This window comes from Anolis sagrei, chromosome 1 (genome assembly GCF_037176765.1).
Source record: "Anolis sagrei isolate rAnoSag1 chromosome 1, rAnoSag1.mat, whole genome shotgun sequence".
In the NCBI taxonomy this organism is placed as follows: domain Eukaryota; kingdom Metazoa; phylum Chordata; class Lepidosauria; order Squamata; family Dactyloidae; genus Anolis; species Anolis sagrei.
In genome coordinates, this window is record NC_090021.1 from 328,320,818 (window position 1) to 328,340,304 (window position 19,487).

Consider the following 19,487-nt stretch of genomic DNA (forward strand, 5'->3'; position numbering starts at 1 on the left):
GTGGAGAGATAAGCAGGATAGAAATGAAGTCAATAAATAAAATAAAATACATTATTTCAATGAAGACATTTATTTATTTATTTATTTATTTTAAAGTTTTCTATACCGAGCTTCTCACCTCTTAGAGGGACTCAGCCCGGTTTACAACCATAAAAACATACAATTAGTAAAATATCATAGTTCATAATTACAATAACACATTTAAAATAACAACTATATTTAAAACTATGGTGGTCAGTCGTCATATTAAAAACAAGTATACCTCATCTTCCATCCACAATCCTAGGGTGTTGTCTCATTCATCGAAAGCCTGTCTCCACAACCACGTCTTCACTCGTTTCCTGAATGTCAGGATAGACGGGGCGGTTCTGACCTCCAGTGGGAGAGAGTTCCAGAGTCGTGGGGCCACCGCCGAGAAGGTCCTGTCCCTCGTCCCCACCAGGCGTGCTTGTGAGGCCGGTGGGACCGAGAGCAGGGCCCCTCCAGATTATCTTAGTAATCTTGATGGTACATAGGGGAGAATACGTTCGGAGAGGTAAACAGGGCCGGAGACGTGCCATCTGCTGGACGTCAAAGCAACACACGCTATACTACATATTTTATGATCCTATTCCAATGTCTCTGAAAGCACTGTTAAATCTTACCTACTTTGGGAGTGTGTTCCATAGGCAGGGGGGCACAGCCAAGAAGGCCCTGCTCGTCCCCGCCAGCCGCATTTGTCCTGTTGACGGGAGCAAGAGCAGGGCCTCCCCAGATGATCTTAAATTGCGAGGTGGGACGTAGGGGCAGATGCATTTAGACAAGTAAGCTGGGCCAGAACTGTATAGAGCTTTATAGGTCAAAACCAACACTTTGAATTGGGTTCGGAGATGGACCGGCAGCCAGTGGAGCTGGCATAACAGGGGGGTGGTATGCTCCCTGTATGCTGCCCCGGTTAGTAATCTGGTTGCCGCCCATTGAACTAACTGAAGTTTCTAAATCATCTTCAAAGGCAGCCCCATGTAGAGCGCGTTGCAGTAATCTATTTGGGATGTAACCAGAGCGTGGGCCACCATGGCCAGTTCAGACTTCCCAAGGTACGGGTGCCATCCCCGCCCTCACAACTGCCGTTGTCTATTATGAACTTGATTGGGGCTCCTTTGGGTGCCCTGTGCCTTTCTTTTAAGCCCCTTCCACACAGCTTTATACGATCCACATTGAACTGGGTTACATGGCAATCTGGATTCAGATAACCCAGTTCAAAGCAGACATTGTGGGTGATCTGCCTTGATGTTCTGGGTTATATGGCTGTAAAGAAGGGTCCTAAGTCTACACTCACATATAATCCAGTACAAAGCAGACACTGTGGATTATCTACCTTGATATTCTGGGTTGAAGATATGCTCATCCCTTGCATTCCCATGATTCCAATGGATATGCCATTTCAATGTAAGAGATTGCAATTCCCAATTCGACTGCCGTTTACAATTACCAACAACAATCTTTAAAATTCTGGAGTTCAGATCTAGACACGGATTGTTCTCACATGGACAATTATATGTTGTGTGTTCTAGAGTCGGCAAACTAGACTATCTCTATATCTGCACAGACAATGGAACAACAACAAATATTATATACCCACAATCATTGTGAAATTAAATTTATTAGAAACCTACTCTTTCACTTTTCTTTCTTTTCCATTTAATCAGACTCGGCCACAGCAATTTATACAGTTATTTAATATTTCACTGAATTATTGTATATTTCAGTGAACTGTAGATCTTTACTACCTAAGTGTTTCATGTTCCAAAGCTGATGAGGGGAATCTCAATGTGGCTGTGAATGAAGATTAATTTTCTTATGTTCATTATATTTCAGTTCTAGACCCAGAAAAATAAACACCAGGACTGTGGCGCAGCTGGCTGGGAGTCAGCAGCATTAGGATCACTACTGACCAAAAGGTAATGAGTTTGAAGCCAGCCCGGGTCGGAGTAAGCTTCCGAGCAATTTGTATAGCTTGCTGTTGAGCTTTGCAGCCCGAAAGACAGTTGCATCTGTCGAGTAGGAAATTTAGTTACTGCTTATGCGAGGAGGCTAATTTACAACGCCATAAAAATCACCAGCAACTATGCAAAGAATGAGGAAGTACTTAATCAGTGTCACAAATGGACAGTGAAGCGAGAGCTCCCCTGGTGGCCAGAATACCCTAATGAAAAAGCTGGAATGTAAATAGCCTCTGTGTGTCTGTCTATATATGTTGTGTGTCTATGGCATTGAATGTTTGCCATGTATATGTACATTGTAATCCACCCTGAATCCCCTGCAGGGTAAGAAGGGCGGAATATAAATACTGTAAATAAATAAATAAAATTAGTTATTCCATCATTTACATGTTACTGTCACATCATGGAAACACCTTTGCTGTGCCACAGATTGTAAAAGTGGCCAGAATGGGCCTTTCTTCAATATTTAAGCCCATCAGTAATTTTTACCAACATCTGAGAGAAAGCTGTGATAAGCCTGAGCAAAACATTACAAAAATGTAAACGTGTTCCTTTCTAACTTTCCTTTTTAACTTTCCTTTTTAACTTGTCACACCTGTGACACTTTTTAATCAGAACTCTTTGATATTTGGCACGGTTGTGGGACTATTAAATACAAGCAAAGTGGGTTGTCACTTTTATAAGCAACAAAATGCCAGCTTATACTGGAAAAAAATATTTCTTTTGGAAACCACCTTAATTCAAGGGGAAGTCTGTGTTGGAGTAATGAAAATCACACATAGTTCATGTTTTATCAGTCCACACACTGTCTTGCCAGTCAAAGAAAATATGCCAAGCAGATAATCAATAAAGAACAAGTAGTTTGCTCCTTGTAATGCAGACCAACATATTTACAATCATGAGATCAATTGCATTGACTCACACAATGTCCTTTAAGGGAGATATTGAAATGGTTTTTCAGTGTCCATGTGGAAAATCTTCTTCCAGCAGCTCATGAAGCAAGAACTGTCTCTCTCTCTCTCTGCAAGCACTTGCACAGCTCAAGCCTAAATATGAAACTGTTGCCAAAACTCCCAGGCTCAGCTAGCTCTCCGGATGTGGCCCAACCTTTGCATTTTACACTTAACACACTGTAAAATGGGTGGGGTACAAATAAAGTGGCAGGGTACAAATAAAGCTTGTTGTTGCTGTTCATTCGTTCAGTCGTCTCCGACTCTTCGTGACCTCATGGACCAGCCCACGCCAGAGCTCCCTGTCAGCCGTCACCACCCCCAGCTCCTTCAAGGTCAGTCCAGTCACTTCAAGGATGCCATCCATCCATCTTGCCCTTGGTTGGCCCCTCTTCCTTTTGCCTTCCACTTTCCCCAGCATAATTGTCTTCTCCAGGCTTTGCTGTCTCCTCATGATGTGGCCAAAGTACTTCAACTTTGTCTCTAGTATCCTTCCCTCCAATGAGCAGTCGGGCTTCATTTCCTGGAGGATGGACTGGTTGGATCTTCTCGCAGTCCAAGGCACTCTCGGAACTTTCCTCCAACACCTTATCATTGTATTATTATTATTATTATTATCATTATTATCATTATGTATTAAGAGGAAAATCAGACCAAGACATGCTAGTCCATCATTCCTCAAGGCTTCTGATGTGATCATGGGCTAGGCATTTTTCCTCCAGTGTACAATGAATTTGTATTATATTTGCATCCTGTTACTATTACATTTGTAGTTTCCTAGAAACTCAATACAAATTGGCAACCAATGTTTATAGGAATAGCATGAATCCACAAACTTTGAGTAGCCCCATCTAGTCAACCTTTCTTTTTACATTTGCTAACACGAGATGTTTTCAGGACATCTTTGACTAGAGTTTGCCAGCAGCAGAGCTCTCCTAATGCAAAAGGCATTCAGCATTAAAAGACATACAATTGGCCCTCCATATCCACAGATTCTGCATCCATAGATTCCACCACTCACAACTTGTAGTTTATTCCTTCTATGAATTAGCTTGGTTAAGAGGAGGCCTCTCTGAGATAAAGTAGGACTACATCTAAGAGTTTGAAGTTATAGGTTGCAATTGCACATTAGAAGGAACTTCTAGACCAGGGGTCCTCAAACTAAGGCCCAGGGCCGGATACGGCCCTCCAAGGTAATTTACCTGGCCCTCGCTCAGGGCCAACCTAAGTCTGAGATGACTTGAAAGCAAACAACAACAACAACCCTATCTCATCAGCCAAAAGCAGATCCACACTTCCCATTGAAATACTAATAAGTTTATATTTGTTGAAATTGTTCTTCATTTTAATTATTGTATTGTTTTTAAGTGTTTTTTGCACTACAAATAAGATATGTGCAGTGTGCATAGGAATTCATTCAAGTTTTTTTCAAATTATAATCCGGTCCTCCAATAGTTTGAGGGATTGTGACCTGGCCCTCTGTTTAAAAGGTTTGAGGACCCCTGTTCTAGACCAATGCTTCTTAAACTGTGGGTCCTGATCCCAACTAAATGGGGTGATGAAAAATGTGGCAACAGTAAAAGGTTTCTGAATGCCACCTAGTGGCTGTTTTAGACATTTACACAGATTGGTTGTGCAGAGTTTGCAGTGGACTCTGCGGAAGATGCTTCAACCAAAGTAAGTAAAAAAACAAATAAATAAAAGTATCACAATAAAAACAATTTATTTATTTATTTATTTACTTTGCTTCTATACCGCTGTTCTCAGCCCGAAGGCGACTCACAACGGTTCACAAGACACAGGACACAGCAGAATTCAAACACCAATATAAACAATTAATACCCTAATCTAATACACAATACACGATTACTATGATAACCATTCACTAGCGTCTCGTCACTAAAAACATGATCCAAATGTGTTATCCATTGTTCCATTCCTATGTCATTACCAGTCTTGCACTAATTATTCGAACGCCTGCACAAATAACCAGGTCTTTACTTTTTTGCGGAAGACCATTAGAGATGGTGCTAATCTAATATCTGTGGGAAGGGCGCTCCACAGCCGGGGGGCCACCACCGAGAAGGCTCTGTCTCTCGTCCCCGCCAGCCGTGCTTGTGAAGCTGGCGGGATCGAGAGCAGGGCCTCCCTGGAAGATCTCAAAGTCCTGGTGGGTTCATAGGCCGAGATGCGGTCGGAAAGGTAGCTTGGGCCGGAACCGTTTAGGGCTTTAAAGGTCAACACCAGCACTTTGAATTGAGCCCGGTAGCAAGTCGGCAGCCAGTGGAGTTGGCGCAATAATAATAACAGATAAAAGTATAATAAAATAAAAATATAATAAATATAAAAATAATAGTGTCACAATTAAAATAATTTTTAAAATCGTTGTTGTTGTTTATTCGTTCAGTCACCTCTGACTCTTTGTGACCTCATGGACCAGCCCACGCCAGAGCTCCCTGATGGCTGTGGCCACCCCCAGCTCCTTCAAGGTCAAGCCAGTCACATAAAATAATATAATGTAATAAAAATAATTGCATTGTGTCATGTTTGCTATCTGCAGCTTTGAGTCCGTAAATTGGGAGCAAGGCTGGACAATATCAAAGTATGTAAGTCAATCAATGAAAACAAGCATAATAATAAAAATAAGAAGGATAATAATAAAAAATAAAAAGTATAAAATAAAGATTAAAAATGAAAGTATCCTAAGACTAACTATAAGAATATTTTTAAATTAAAAAATCAAACAGATACTCAGTATAAAACATTATAATAAAACTAAATGCATTTGTATAAAAATAAGAAAAATGAAAAAGTATAAATAAAAAAACAAAATATAAAATATAACAAAACCAAAAGTATTTTATCAATAGAAAAAATGAAATTTAATGTACTGGAATAAAAATGAAAGCAGTATAAAGATAAAAATAAAGATATAATAAAACAAAGGTATTTCAATTATAAAACCAAAAACAACATGAAGATCAAAATGAAAGCATTCTAATATAATAATAATAATAATAATAATAATAGTAATAATACCTTTATTTGTAGACTGCCCTCTCTCCCTGAAGGGATTCAGGGAGGTTTCCACCATATATGGCAAACACTGAATGCCAATAAAAAGACATAAAAACAAATTACATCAAAACAGGATACATCAAACAATATAAGACAGCGTAACTATAAACTTAATACTAAATAAAAATTGACCAAAAATAAAACTTAAATAACTTAAAACTTAAATAAGTATCATCATAAAAATAAGAGTATTATTAAATGAAAGACAAAAACAAAAGATAATAAATAAAATATTATCATAAAAATAAAATTATTCCAATAAAAATAAGAACAATGAAAATAAAAAGATTATAAAGTTAATAAAATAAAAGTACCCTAATATCCCAATATAAAAGTATCCTAATATAGAAGTATCATAAAAGAAAAAAGAAAAGAAAAACTAAACATAATAAACAAAAATTATAATAAGCATAAAAGTATTCCAATAACAATAAGAAGAACAAAGAAAATATTATAAAATCAAAAATAAAGCTTAAAAAGTACCCTAACATATAAGCATCATAATAAAAATAAAAGCATTACAAAATCTCAGACAGAATAAAAACTAAATATAATAAATAATAAAAAATATTACCATAAAAGCAAAAAATGACTTAACACATTATCCATAAATTACCAATAATTGTGCATTGTAATTGCTTATTGGTAATTTATGGATAATGTGTTAAGTCAATTGTTATATGTTGTATGGAATCACTGCTGTTTCTACTGTTTTTACTGTTTGTGAACCGCCGTGAGTCGCCTTCGGGCTTGAGATACAGCGGTATATAAGCAAAGTAAATAAATAAATAAATAAATAAAAGTGTTACAAATAACAACAGGAAGAACAATGAAAACAAAAGTATTCAGAAGTAAAGATAAAAGTATCCTAACAGAAAAGTATTTCGTTGTTGTTGTTTATTCACCCAGTCGCTTCCAACTCTTCGTGACCTCACGGACCGGCCCACGCCAGAGCTCCCTGTCGGCTGTCACCACCCCCAGCTCCTTCAGAGTCAAGCCAGTCCCTTCAAGGATACCATTATTTGTATATTTATTAACTTTATTTGTATACCGCTCTTCTCAGCCCTTAGGCGATTCAGAGCGGTTTACAACAATTTAGGTATTTGTTGTTGTTCATTCGTTCAGTCGCCTCCGACTCTTCGTGACCTCATGGACCAGCCCACGCCAGAGCTCCCTGTCGGCCGTCACCACCCCCAGCTCCTTCAGAGTCAAGTCAGTCACTTCAAGGATGCCATTCATCCATCTTGCCCTTGGTCGGCCCCTCTTCCTTTTGCCTTCCACTTTCCCCAGCATAATTGTCTTCTCTAGGCTTTGCTGTCTCCTCATGATGTGGCACAATACAAAATCATTAAGCATTTAAAAGCAATAGCATCACAAATCATTAAACATCAATATCAATACATCACTACATCAATATAACAAATCCATCAGGTCTCCTCAATGAAATCAGAATCCAAACTCGTTATCCGATATTCCGTGTTCCGATAGTCAGTCAATCAATCACAGTGCTTAGTTGAATGCCTGTTCAAACAGCCAGGTCTTTACTTTCCTCTGGAATGCCAGCAAGGAGGGGGTCGATCTAATATCTGCAGGAAGGGCGTTCCACAGCCGAGGGGCCACCACTGAGAAGGCCCTGTCTCTCGTCCCCGCCAGGCGTGCTTGTGAAGCCGGCGGGGACGTTTTGCTGTTGTAATTTTTGCGTTTTTTTTTTAAATACTCAATCAAAGGATTGTAATTTTTTAAAAAAAAAGATGGGGAAAAAAGAGGAGGAAAAAAAATGAAAGTATGGTAATAAAAAAATTAGCATCCTAATATAAAGGTATTTAGAAAATAATAAAATAAAATAAACCTAAATATAAAATATTCTTAAAAGTGTTTTTTAAAAAGTGAAAATAAGAAAAACGAAAGGATTGTAATAAAAAAAAGTTGGGGAAAAAAGAAAAATAAGAAAAAACAAAGGTATTGTAATAAAAAATAGTATCCTAATATCAAAGTATTGAAAAAAATCATAAAATACAAAACTAAATCTAACATATTCTTAAATGAGGGTGTTTTTTTTAAAAAATGTGAAAATAAGCAAAATGAAAGGATTGTAATTTTAAAAAGATGGGAAAAAGAGAAAAATAAGAAAAATAAGTATTGTAATAAAAAATTAGTATCCTAATATAAAAGTATTTAGAAAATAATAAAATAAAAAAACTAAATATAAAATATTCTTCAAAGCGGTTTGTTTTTGTTTTTTTTTAAGTGAAAATAAGAAAAATGAAAGGATTGTAATTAAAAAACAAAAAAGGATGGGAATAAGAGGAGGAAAGAACAGGCGGGCGTTAGGACCGCGCGGACGCCGTCGGGGGGCGGGTGGAAGAGGGAGACACGCAGACACACTCACCCAGGGCGCGAGTGAGTCAAAGGAGGGAAGCGGGAGGAACTGGGATCCGCCGCAGGAGCCAAGGCGGCAGAGGCAACAAGAAGGAGGAGAAGAGCGGCAGCAGCAGCAGCAGAGACCCGCAGCGCGCGCCGCCTGCCTGCTTCCTTTGCTGCCTCCCTCTCTTGGCTGCTCTGCTCTGCTTTCCATGGGCTGATCCCTCGCGCCGGAGCCGCAACTGCAGCAGCAGCAGAAGGAAAGGACGAAGAGGAGGAGGAGGAGGAGGTTGCAGCCCTTCCTTCCTTCCTTCCCTCCTTCCTTCGTTCCTAGGCCTCAGCTCCTCTTCTCCTCCTCCCTCGGCGGCATGTAAGTGGGCCCGGGCCTCCCTCCCTCCCTCCCTCGGGGTGATTCCTTTGGCTCCCTCCCTTCCTATTTTGGTGTCCCTTTGGTGCATTCATTGTCCAGGAGGAGGGCTGGATGCAAAGCTTCGGGGGAAAGGCCTAGATGCTTGGAGATGGGTGTGTACACACACACACACACACACAGACACAGAGGCATGCTTTTCTATATATATATATGCATGCACCTTTAGACACAAACATGCATGCACATGCATACACACAAGGCATCTCTCTCTCTCTCTCTCTGTGTATATACTCTCACAAAAACAATGCACAAGCATGCATAGATCTGTACACACATGCATGCACGTATACACAATGCATATATATCTCTGTAAATATATATACTCACACAAACACACAATGCACAAGCATGCATAAATCTATACACATGCATACACACAATGCATCTCTATATATATACTCACAAACACCATGCATGCACATACATCTCTCTCTGTATATATATATATATACTCACACAAACACACAATGCACAAGCATGCATAGATCTATACACGTGCATGCACATACATACACACAATGCATTTCTCTGTATGTATATATATATATACACACTCAAACACAATGCACAAGCATGCATAGATCTATACACACATGCATGCACATACATATACACAATGCATATCTCTCTCTCTGTAAATAATATATACTCACACACAATGCACAAACATGCATAAATCTGTACACGTGCATGCACATACATACATACACACAATGCATCTCTATATATATACTCACAAACACCATGCACATGCATGCACATACATCTCTCTGTATATATATATATACTCACACAAACACACAATGCACAAGCATGCATAGATCTATACACAGATGCATGCACATACATATACACAATGCATCTCTCTCTCTCTGTAAATAATATATACTCACACACAATGCACAAGCATGCATAAATCTGTACACATGCATGCACATACATACATACACACAATGCATCTCTATATATATACTCACAAACACCATGCACATGCATGCACATACATCTCTCTGTATATATATATACTCACACAAACACACAATGCACAAGCATGCATAGATCTATACACAGATGCATGCACATACATACAATGCATCTCTCTCTGTATATATATACTCACACAAACACAATGCACAAGCATTCATAGATCTATACACACATGCATGCACATATACACAATGCATCTCTCTCTGATATATATATATATATACTCACACAAACACAATGCACAAGCATGCATAGATCTATACACACATGCAAGCACATACATACAATGCATCTCTCTCTGATATATATATACTCACACAAAAACAGAATGCACAAGCATGCATAGATCTATACACTCGGGCATGCACATAGATACAATGCATCTCTCTATATATATATACTCACAAACACAGTGCACACCCATTGTATGCACATGTCTTTAGGCATAAGCTATATACACATGCATGCATGCGCATAGATACAAACAATAGACACATACACAATGCATATATACTCAGAAAACAAAACACACACAATGCACGCACATTGTATGCATATGCCTTGAAATACAAGCTATATGTGCATGCATGCACATAGATACAAATAATGCGCACATACACTACACATGCATTGTATGCACATGCCTTTGGATACAAACGTGCATAAATCTATACACACAATGCATATATACTCAGAATGCAAACACACAATGCACATGCATTGTATTCACATTACTCACATGCCTTTGGACACAAACATGCATACATCTATACATATAATGCATATATATAGACTCATAATGCACACACATTGTATGCACATGCCTTTAGACACAAACATACATGGATATATACACACATGCATACATGCACATAGATACACACAATGCATATATTATATATACTCACACAAACACAATGCACATGCATTGTATTCACATACATTTAGACACATACATGCATACATCTACAGTATATATATATAATGTATATCTCTCTTACACACAATGCACACACATTTTATGCACACGACTTTAGACACAAACATGCATGGATCTATACACACATGCATGCACATAAACACAATGCATATATCAACATACATATTCTCACACAATGCACACACATTGTATGTACATGCCTTTAGACACAAACATACATAGAACTATACACACATGCATACATCCACATAGATACACACAATGCATATATATATATACTCACACAAACACAATGCACATGCATTGTATTCACATACTTTTAGACACAAACATGCATACATCTACAGTATACATATAATGCATATCTCTCTCACACACAATGCACACACATTTTATGCACACGACTTTAGACACAAACATTCATGGATCTATACACACATGCATGCACATAAACAATGCATATATATATATATTCACACAAACACAATGCACATGCATTGTATGTGCATGTCTTTAGACACAAACATGCATAGATCTATACATACAATGCGCGTGCGCACACACACATATATATCTCACACATGCATTGTATACACATGCATTATTTCTTTATTTATATACCACTTTTCTCCCATGGGCATACAGTAGTTGGAAGCAACAAACATTACATAACATACACAGTCAAAGAAATTAAATTAAAAACATCACAAACTTAATAAATAACTTGCCCCTACATAAATCATAGATAACTTACAACCTATCAAATTAAAATTCACTGAACCTCAGGTCACTGGGGTTGTGGCCTTTAGACACAAACATGCATAGATCTAAGCACACAGGCATGCACATACACACAATGCATATACACACATACTCACACATATATACACACAATGAACACTCACATATATGCACATGCCCTTAATATACAAACATGCATAGATCTATACGCACATAGATGTATGTATTAGTGGAGTATAAATATACATCTGTCTTTAGACACAACATGCATAGATCTATACAACACATATGCATGTACATATATTCATACAATGTATATGTGTGTGTGCACAGACATGCGCATATATATATATATATATATACATACACATACACACAGAATGCCTTTATACACATGTATATACACACAATGCCAGTATATACACAGTCACATGCATATATGTATATACACAGACATGCATATACACATAGATGTATATATACAGTCATATGTACATATACACACAGATACATATGGGCATGTATGTATATACACAGATGCATGCATGCATATACATACATCTATAGAGATAAAGGATAGGTCAAAAGTCACAAAGGGATTTCAATATTTAGTAACTCCTTTACTTTTTGTTTTTAATTTAGCATCATATATATGTATAGGAAATAAAATTACACTAGATATTTATATACGTACACAATGCACATATATTCACATGATGCACACACATTCATACATATATATATACGGATGTATGCATATATACACACATACGCATGCATATATACACATACACGCACACTTGTCTCTTTATATGTACACACACACACACATATACAGAGTGGGTCAGAAGTCACAAAGGGATTTCAATATTCAATAATCCCTTTCTCTTTTTTGTTTTGTTTTTGATTTACAGAACCGTAGTACGATATAAAGTATATCTAGGAAATAAAATTACATTGCATTACATGTAAAATCTTTCCAAAACAAACTTCAAAAATTCAGACACCTTTGTGACTTTTGACCCACCTTGAATATGTGTATAGTGTGTGTGTTTGTGTTTAATACACACCCACATGCATGCATATAAATATGCACATAATTCATATGTATACATTCAGACACATGTATATATATAAATATATATACACATACACACACTTATACACACAATATTGATTTACACACACACACACACACCCTTTAGTGCATTGCAGTGTGCCTTTTGCTCCGCAGATGTAAGCTCAGGTTGAGAGAGAGAGAAGGGGCAAAACCAAACAAAAACAATGCTGACGCTGATACTGGAAGGGGGGGTGTTGGGGGTGGATTTTACTGGCTCGCTGTATCTCTGTGATGAGGAAAACGCCCCTCCGCTACCATCTTCAATGGGTTGTTTTCATCGCAGCTTGAAAGTTGGCATCCTTTGGGCTGTTGTTGTTGTTGCTGCCCTTTCTCTCTTGCCACTGTGGCAGCGGTGGTCTGAAGGGGCGAAATTTGAAATAAAACCCACACCTATTTGCCTGGCAGGGGTGCTCAGGGTGTTTGCAACATTGGGGAGCCAAATATTGCCATGACCCTCTTCCTCTTCTTCTTCCTCCTCCTCCTTTTCTTCCCGGCTGCCTTGTTTGTTTACCTCCAGCGGCTTCCCCTTTTGCTGCCCGCAGCTGCTGGAGAAGGAAGAAAGAAGGCAAGCTGGAGTTCGGCTTGCTTTACTTGTTTACTTCCTAGGTAGCCAGATCCCATTCTTGCTTGCCCCCCATTAAATTAAATCCAGAAAGGGTACTTTAAAGTAACATCCAGCCTTCTTCTTCTTCCACCCCAAATCCTCCCAACTCCGTGCAATGGCTCCTCTTTTCTGTTTGGATATGCCAACCAGTTATTTCATTGATTTTATGTCCTAGTGCATTATTGTTTTGGGTTGGGAACCTCATCACAGGGTGAGTGACGGAGATAATACTGTGTGTTTAATAACAACAACAACAACAACAACAACAATAATTCAGGCTGAGAAAGGTGGGATATTTGTTGTTGTTCATTCGTTCAGTCGTCTCGGACTCTTCGTGACCTCATGGATATAAATACTGTAAATAAATAGTAACAACAACAACAATTTGGGCTGAGAAAGGCAGGATTTAAATACCGCAAATAAATAGTAGTAGTAGTAGTAGTAGTCCTTGAAGGAACGGGGTGGTGGTGACGGCCGACAGGGAGCTCTGGCATGGGCTGGTCCGTGAGGTCACGAAGAATCGGAGACGACTGAATGAATGAACAACAACAGTAGTATTAGTAGTAGTAGTAGTAATAATAATAATAATAATAATAATAATGGACCACAAACAGAGGCACAACTCTGTGGCCCAAATGATTCATTGGAGCTTATGTCACAAGTCCCACCTGACAGTAGTAAACGACTAGTGGGATCATAAACCTGCAAAGGTAGTAGAAAAGAAACACACAAAAATACTGTGGGACTTTCAAACCCAGACTGACAAAGTTTTGGAACGCAATACACCAAACATCATGATTGTGGAAAAGGAAAAAAGTTTGAATTATTGATGTCACCATACCAAGTGACAGCTGAATTGAAAAAAAACAACAGGAAAAACTCAGCCATTATTAGGATCTCAAAATCGAACTGCAAAGGTGGTCCCAGTGGTCATCGGCACATTGGGTGTCGTGCCCAAAAGGCCTTAGCTAGCATTTGGAAACAATAAACATTGACAAAATCACAATCTGTCATCTGCAAAAGGCCACCTTACTTGGATCTGTGCACATCATTGGGAAGTGTTCGACTTGTGATTTTGAGATACGAAATCCAGCATATATATCTAATTTGCTGTGCCATACTGTGTTTTTGTGTCAGTAAAATAATAATAATATGTAGTAGTTGTAAAAATAATAATGGCACTCCACGTAGTCAAGCCGGCCACATGACTTAAAAGGCTTCTGCGGACAACGCCGGCTCTCCAGCTTTACCTTTACCTTAGTAGTAGTAGTTGTAGTTGTTGTTGTTATTATTATTATTATTATTATTATTATTATTTAGAACATTTGTATCTCATCCTTCTCAACCACCGAAGGGGGACTCAGGACGGCTTTCCATTGGCAGTCACCGACAAAGAAACAGAGCACAACAATTAACATAAACAGGTCAACAGCAGTAAAAAAATACATTAAAAAAGCAATAAAATCATTAAAAATATTGGCCCTTAAAATATTAACACAACCAAGCCTGAGTCCATAAATCCATATCATAGTCCAGAGCTCCAGCTCTCTATGTTCCTTTTGAAATCCTCTAAGGATGCATCTACACTGTAGGATTGATGTGATTTGACACAACTTTGACTCTCGTGCTTCAGTTCTATGAAATCATAGGAGTTGTCGTTTTTCATAGATAGACTTCTCTGCCAAAAAGTGCTGGTGACTCACCAAACTGAAACTCCTATGATTCCATAGCATTGAACCAAGGCAGCTAAAGGTGGTATCAAACTTCATTAGCTTTACAGGAAAGAGGCACCTTTAAAGGGTTACAGAAGTGGTGACAATTATAGTAGAGTCCTGTATATCCAACATAAATGGGCCGGTAGAACGTTGGATAAGCAAAACTGTTGGATAATAAGGAGGGATTAAGGAAAAGCCTATTAAACGTCAAATTACGTTATGATTTTACAAATTAAGCACCAAAATACCATGTTTTATAACAAATCAACCGAAAAAGCAGTTCAACGCACGGTAACATTATGTACTAATTACTGCGTTTACGAATTTAGCACAAAAACTTCTCAGTGTATCAAAACAGCTATAGATCTGGGTGGGAGGCAGACTGCATTGGATAATACAGAACGTTGGATGAGCCAAGATTGGATAAGCAAAACGCTACTGTAATCCAGATTATCAAAGTAAATAATCCTGCTATGAATTGTATTATATGAGTCTACTAGCTGTCCCCTGCCACGCGTTGCTGTGGCCCAGTCTGGTGATAGGGAAAATAAAGTAACGAGAAAGTGTTGGTTTCTAATATATGTAATTTCTTTATGCTTGTGGGTAAACAGTATTTCTTATTGTTTCTTTGTCAGTGTTGATGTGGAGAGTGTCTGGTTTGCCTAGTCTGGAATATGCAACATATAGTCCTTCTTCAGGGGCCCCTTTCAAATCTATGATACTATATCTGTGTGTATGTGTGAATCATATCTATCTATCTGTATCTATGGCTGGATGGCTCTTTGTCAGGAGGGCTCTGATTACATTTTCTTGCCCTGGTGAAGAGAGTTGGATAGGATGGCCTTAAGTATTTTCTGTTGGTCATGGGGGTTCTGTGTGGGAAATTTGCCCCCAATTCTGTCGTTTGTGGGATTCAGAATACTCTGTGATTGTAGGTGAACTATAAATCCTAGTAACTACAAATCCGAAATGTCAAGGTCTATTTCCCCCAAACTCCACCAGTGTTCATATTTGGGCATATGGAATATTTGTGCCAAGTTTGGTCCAGATCCATCATTGTTTGAGTCCAGAGTGCTCTCTGGATGTAGGTGAACTACAACTCCCAAACTCAAGGTCAATGCCCACCAAACCCTTCTAGTGTTTTCTGTTGGTCATGGGAGTCCTGTGTGCCAAGACTGGTTCAATTCCATTGTTGTTGGAATTCAGAATGCTCTTTGATTGTAGGTGAACTATACATCCCAGCAACTACAACTCCCAAATAACAACATAAAAAAATTGACTGAAGGACATACATTTGGTTGTTAGGTGTATGCTACCCAAATTTGGTGTCAATTGGCCCACTGGTTTTGAGTTCTGTTAATCCCACAAACGAACATTACGTTTTTATTTATATAGATGCTGCCATATAATGCAGTTCAGAGCAGATAATCTGAATTTTATATGATACTGTTTTCAGTTTAAGATTTCTTTTCAGTCTTACTTGGAATTACTGAGAAAGTCTACATGGAAAGTAGACTCAGTATGGCCACTTTAAAAGTTTGCATGACCACTTCAAAAAGTGCCCTTTACAATTCAATGTTGATAAGCTATCTAATGTTTTCCATACTGTGACTATCTTAACCGGATAAACAGAATGTGCACCAAAACATCGCAGTGTATGGGAGGGAGGCTGCGTTGGACAATACAAAACGTTGGATGAGCAAGGCTTGGTTAAGCGAGACTCTACTGTATTTCTGTTCTCTCCAGAATCCACTTAAGGGTACAACTACACTGCAGTATGACACGACTTTAATTGCCCTGACTTAATTATATGCAATCTTGGAATGTGTAGTATGATTGAGGCACCAACACTCTTTGACAAAGCATGGAACCATGAAGGTTAGACTGCAGGGTAGATGCACCTTTAAGTAGTTGTGCAGCGAACTACTGTCAAACTTTATTTTGTATGTTTTTGTTTTAATTTTTTTACTTTATTACATTTCCACAATATATTCACCATCACAGCATAGCAAGAAATCATAATCTAAAATCTTGCCTTATCCCTCCCTCCCCTCATCAAGTCACAGACATACTCAAATTGCTTCCCTATTATCCTCTTATTAGTAAATTATCTTCTACTGCATTATCTAATTTTACTAATAACATCATATCTGATTTTACTAATAATGCCATAACTATTATTTTATCCAAAAACTCAATACATCTGAGAGAGGCTTAAATTTATCATTAATTAGGCACATATGACTGATAAAGGGTTTCTCTATAACCTAAAACAATCCTTCCTTAGGCGATCCCTCATTTTCCGAGGATGATTGTCTTCCAGTGTTCTTGTGGGTCCGTATGTGGCTGTGGATCCCTTGTTGTCCGGGTAGGATTGTCTTCCAAGATTGGTGTACTGGCGGTGGGTCCGTAGGTGACTGTGGAGCCCTATTCTTGATCTGCATGTTCTCGCGCAGTGAGGGCATTGGTTTCCAGGTGGAAGGCGGTCCCGGTCGAGGTTGGCTTGACATGCCATCATCTTGGCACGTTTTTCCCTTTCACCCTCTATTCGTGCCTCTTCAAATTCTGCAGCACTGCTGGTCACAGCTGACCTCCAGCTGGAGCGCTCAAAGGCCAGAACTTCCCAGTTCTCAGTGTCTATGCCAGAGTTCTTAAGGTTGGCTTTGAGCCCATCTTTAAATCTCTTTTCCTGTCCACCAACATTCCTTTTTCCATTCTTGAGTTTGGAATAGAGCAACATATACATACACACACCAGTGGAGTAGAGCAACTGCTTTGGGAGACCGTGGTCGGGCATCCGAACAACATGGCCGGTCCAGCGGAGTTGATGGTGGAGGACTATCATTTCAATGCTGGTGGATCTTTGCTTCTTCCAGCATGCTGACACTTGTTTTCCCAAGAGATTTGCAGGATTTTTCGGAGGCAGCGCTGATGGAATCGTTCTAGGAGTTACATGTGACGTCTGTAGATAGTACCCGTCTCGCAGGCATATAGCAGGGTTGGGAGGACCATAGCTTTATAAACAAGCACCTTGTTATCCCTATGGATGTCCCGGTCCTCAAACACTCTGTGCTTCATTAGGAAGAATGCTGCACTCGCAGAGCTCAGGCAGTGTTGTATTTCAGTGTCAGTGTTGACTTTTGTGGAGAGGTGGCTACCGAGGTAGCAGAACCTCAAACAATATTGCTTATATTTCTCCTGAAAACAACAATAAACTAAGATTGGTCTTTGCTTCTTCCACACGCTGACATTTGTCCGCTTGTCTTCCCAAGAGATTTTCGGAGGCAACACTGATGGAATCATTCTAGGAGTTGCATGTGACGTCTGTAGATAGTCCACGTCTTGCAGGCATATAGCAGGATTGGGAGGACCATAGCTTTATAAACAAGCACCTTGGTATCCCTACGGATGTCCTGGTCCTCAAACACTCTCTGCTTCATTTGGAAGAATGCTGCACTCGCAGAGCTCAGGCAGTGTTGTATTTCAGTGTAAATGTTGACTTTTGTGGAGAGGTGGCTACCGAGGTAGCGGAACCTCAAACAATATTGCTTATATTTCTCCTGAAAACAACAATAAACTAAGATTAGAAAATATTTTCATATTTTCAAGTACTAATGATTATCAGTTGGCGGTTTGCAGTTCAACCAGCACAAGAGTTTAATGCATTGCATCACTGGGTGTTCCAAGAAACAAACATGCAAACACTATAGTATAGTATAGTGAAGTACAGCAGGAAGCAGAGGATGTGTCTATAGCAGGCATGGGCAAACTTCGGCCCTCCAGATGTTTTGGACTTCAACTCCCACAATTCCTAACTGGTTAGGAATTGTGTAACTGGTTAGGAATTGTGGAAGTTGAAGTCCAAACTTCCTATAGTGTAGCTTTAAAGCAGTTTGGCACCACTTTGACCCCCATTGCTCAGTGCTATGGAATTGTGGGAGTTGTAGTTTTACAAGACCTTCTCTGGCAGAGAGTGCTGGTGTCTCACCAGACTACAACTCCAAAGATTCCATAGCATGGAGCCATGGTAGTTAAATTGGCGTCAAATTGCATTCATTCTATGGTGTAGATGCACCCAAGTGCTCATAATTTTGCTTCAGGTGATTTTGGGCCAGCTGCTATTTCTTTAAAAGGATAAACAGCAGTGGAAGGGGGAGAAAGAGCTTTGTTTGTTGTCCTTTTGTTCATGTGGAAAGGAAACAGATTTGCCCATGCCTGCCTGAAGTTGATCTGCTTTGTTTTTGTGGAGGATAACCTAACTTTGCAAACAGGGTAGGATTGCTTTCAGATGCTTTCTAATGCTTTTGTTTAGGTAAGGTATATTGGTTTGGTCTCCTGGTTTCCTCTGGCTTGAACATTTAGAAGATAAACCTCTGACTATTAAAGACATGGAGCCCTTTCATACTATGAAATTATAGTGCTGTGTGGGTGTCAGAGGGGTCACCAAAGACCATCAGAAAACACAGTATTTTCTGTTGGTCATGGAGGCTCTGTATGGAAGTTTGACCCAATTCTATCATTGGTGGGGTTCAGAATGCTCTTTGATTGTAGGTGAACTATAAATCCCAGCAACTACAAC

At 39.0% G+C, this 19,487-nt stretch overlaps 1 protein-coding gene across 1 annotated transcript in view; it reads left to right on the plus strand.

Moving 5' to 3' along the window:
* The first annotated feature begins 8,370 nt into the window (after positions 1–8,370).
* AKT1 (AKT serine/threonine kinase 1) overlaps positions 8,371–19,487 on the plus strand; it is a 160,819-nt gene continuing 149,702 nt past the window's right edge. The window contains exon 1 of the mRNA XM_060754619.2: positions 8,371–8,741. The gene's annotated coding sequence lies outside the window, so the exon portion shown is untranslated. The remainder of the gene's footprint in view (positions 8,742–19,487) is intronic.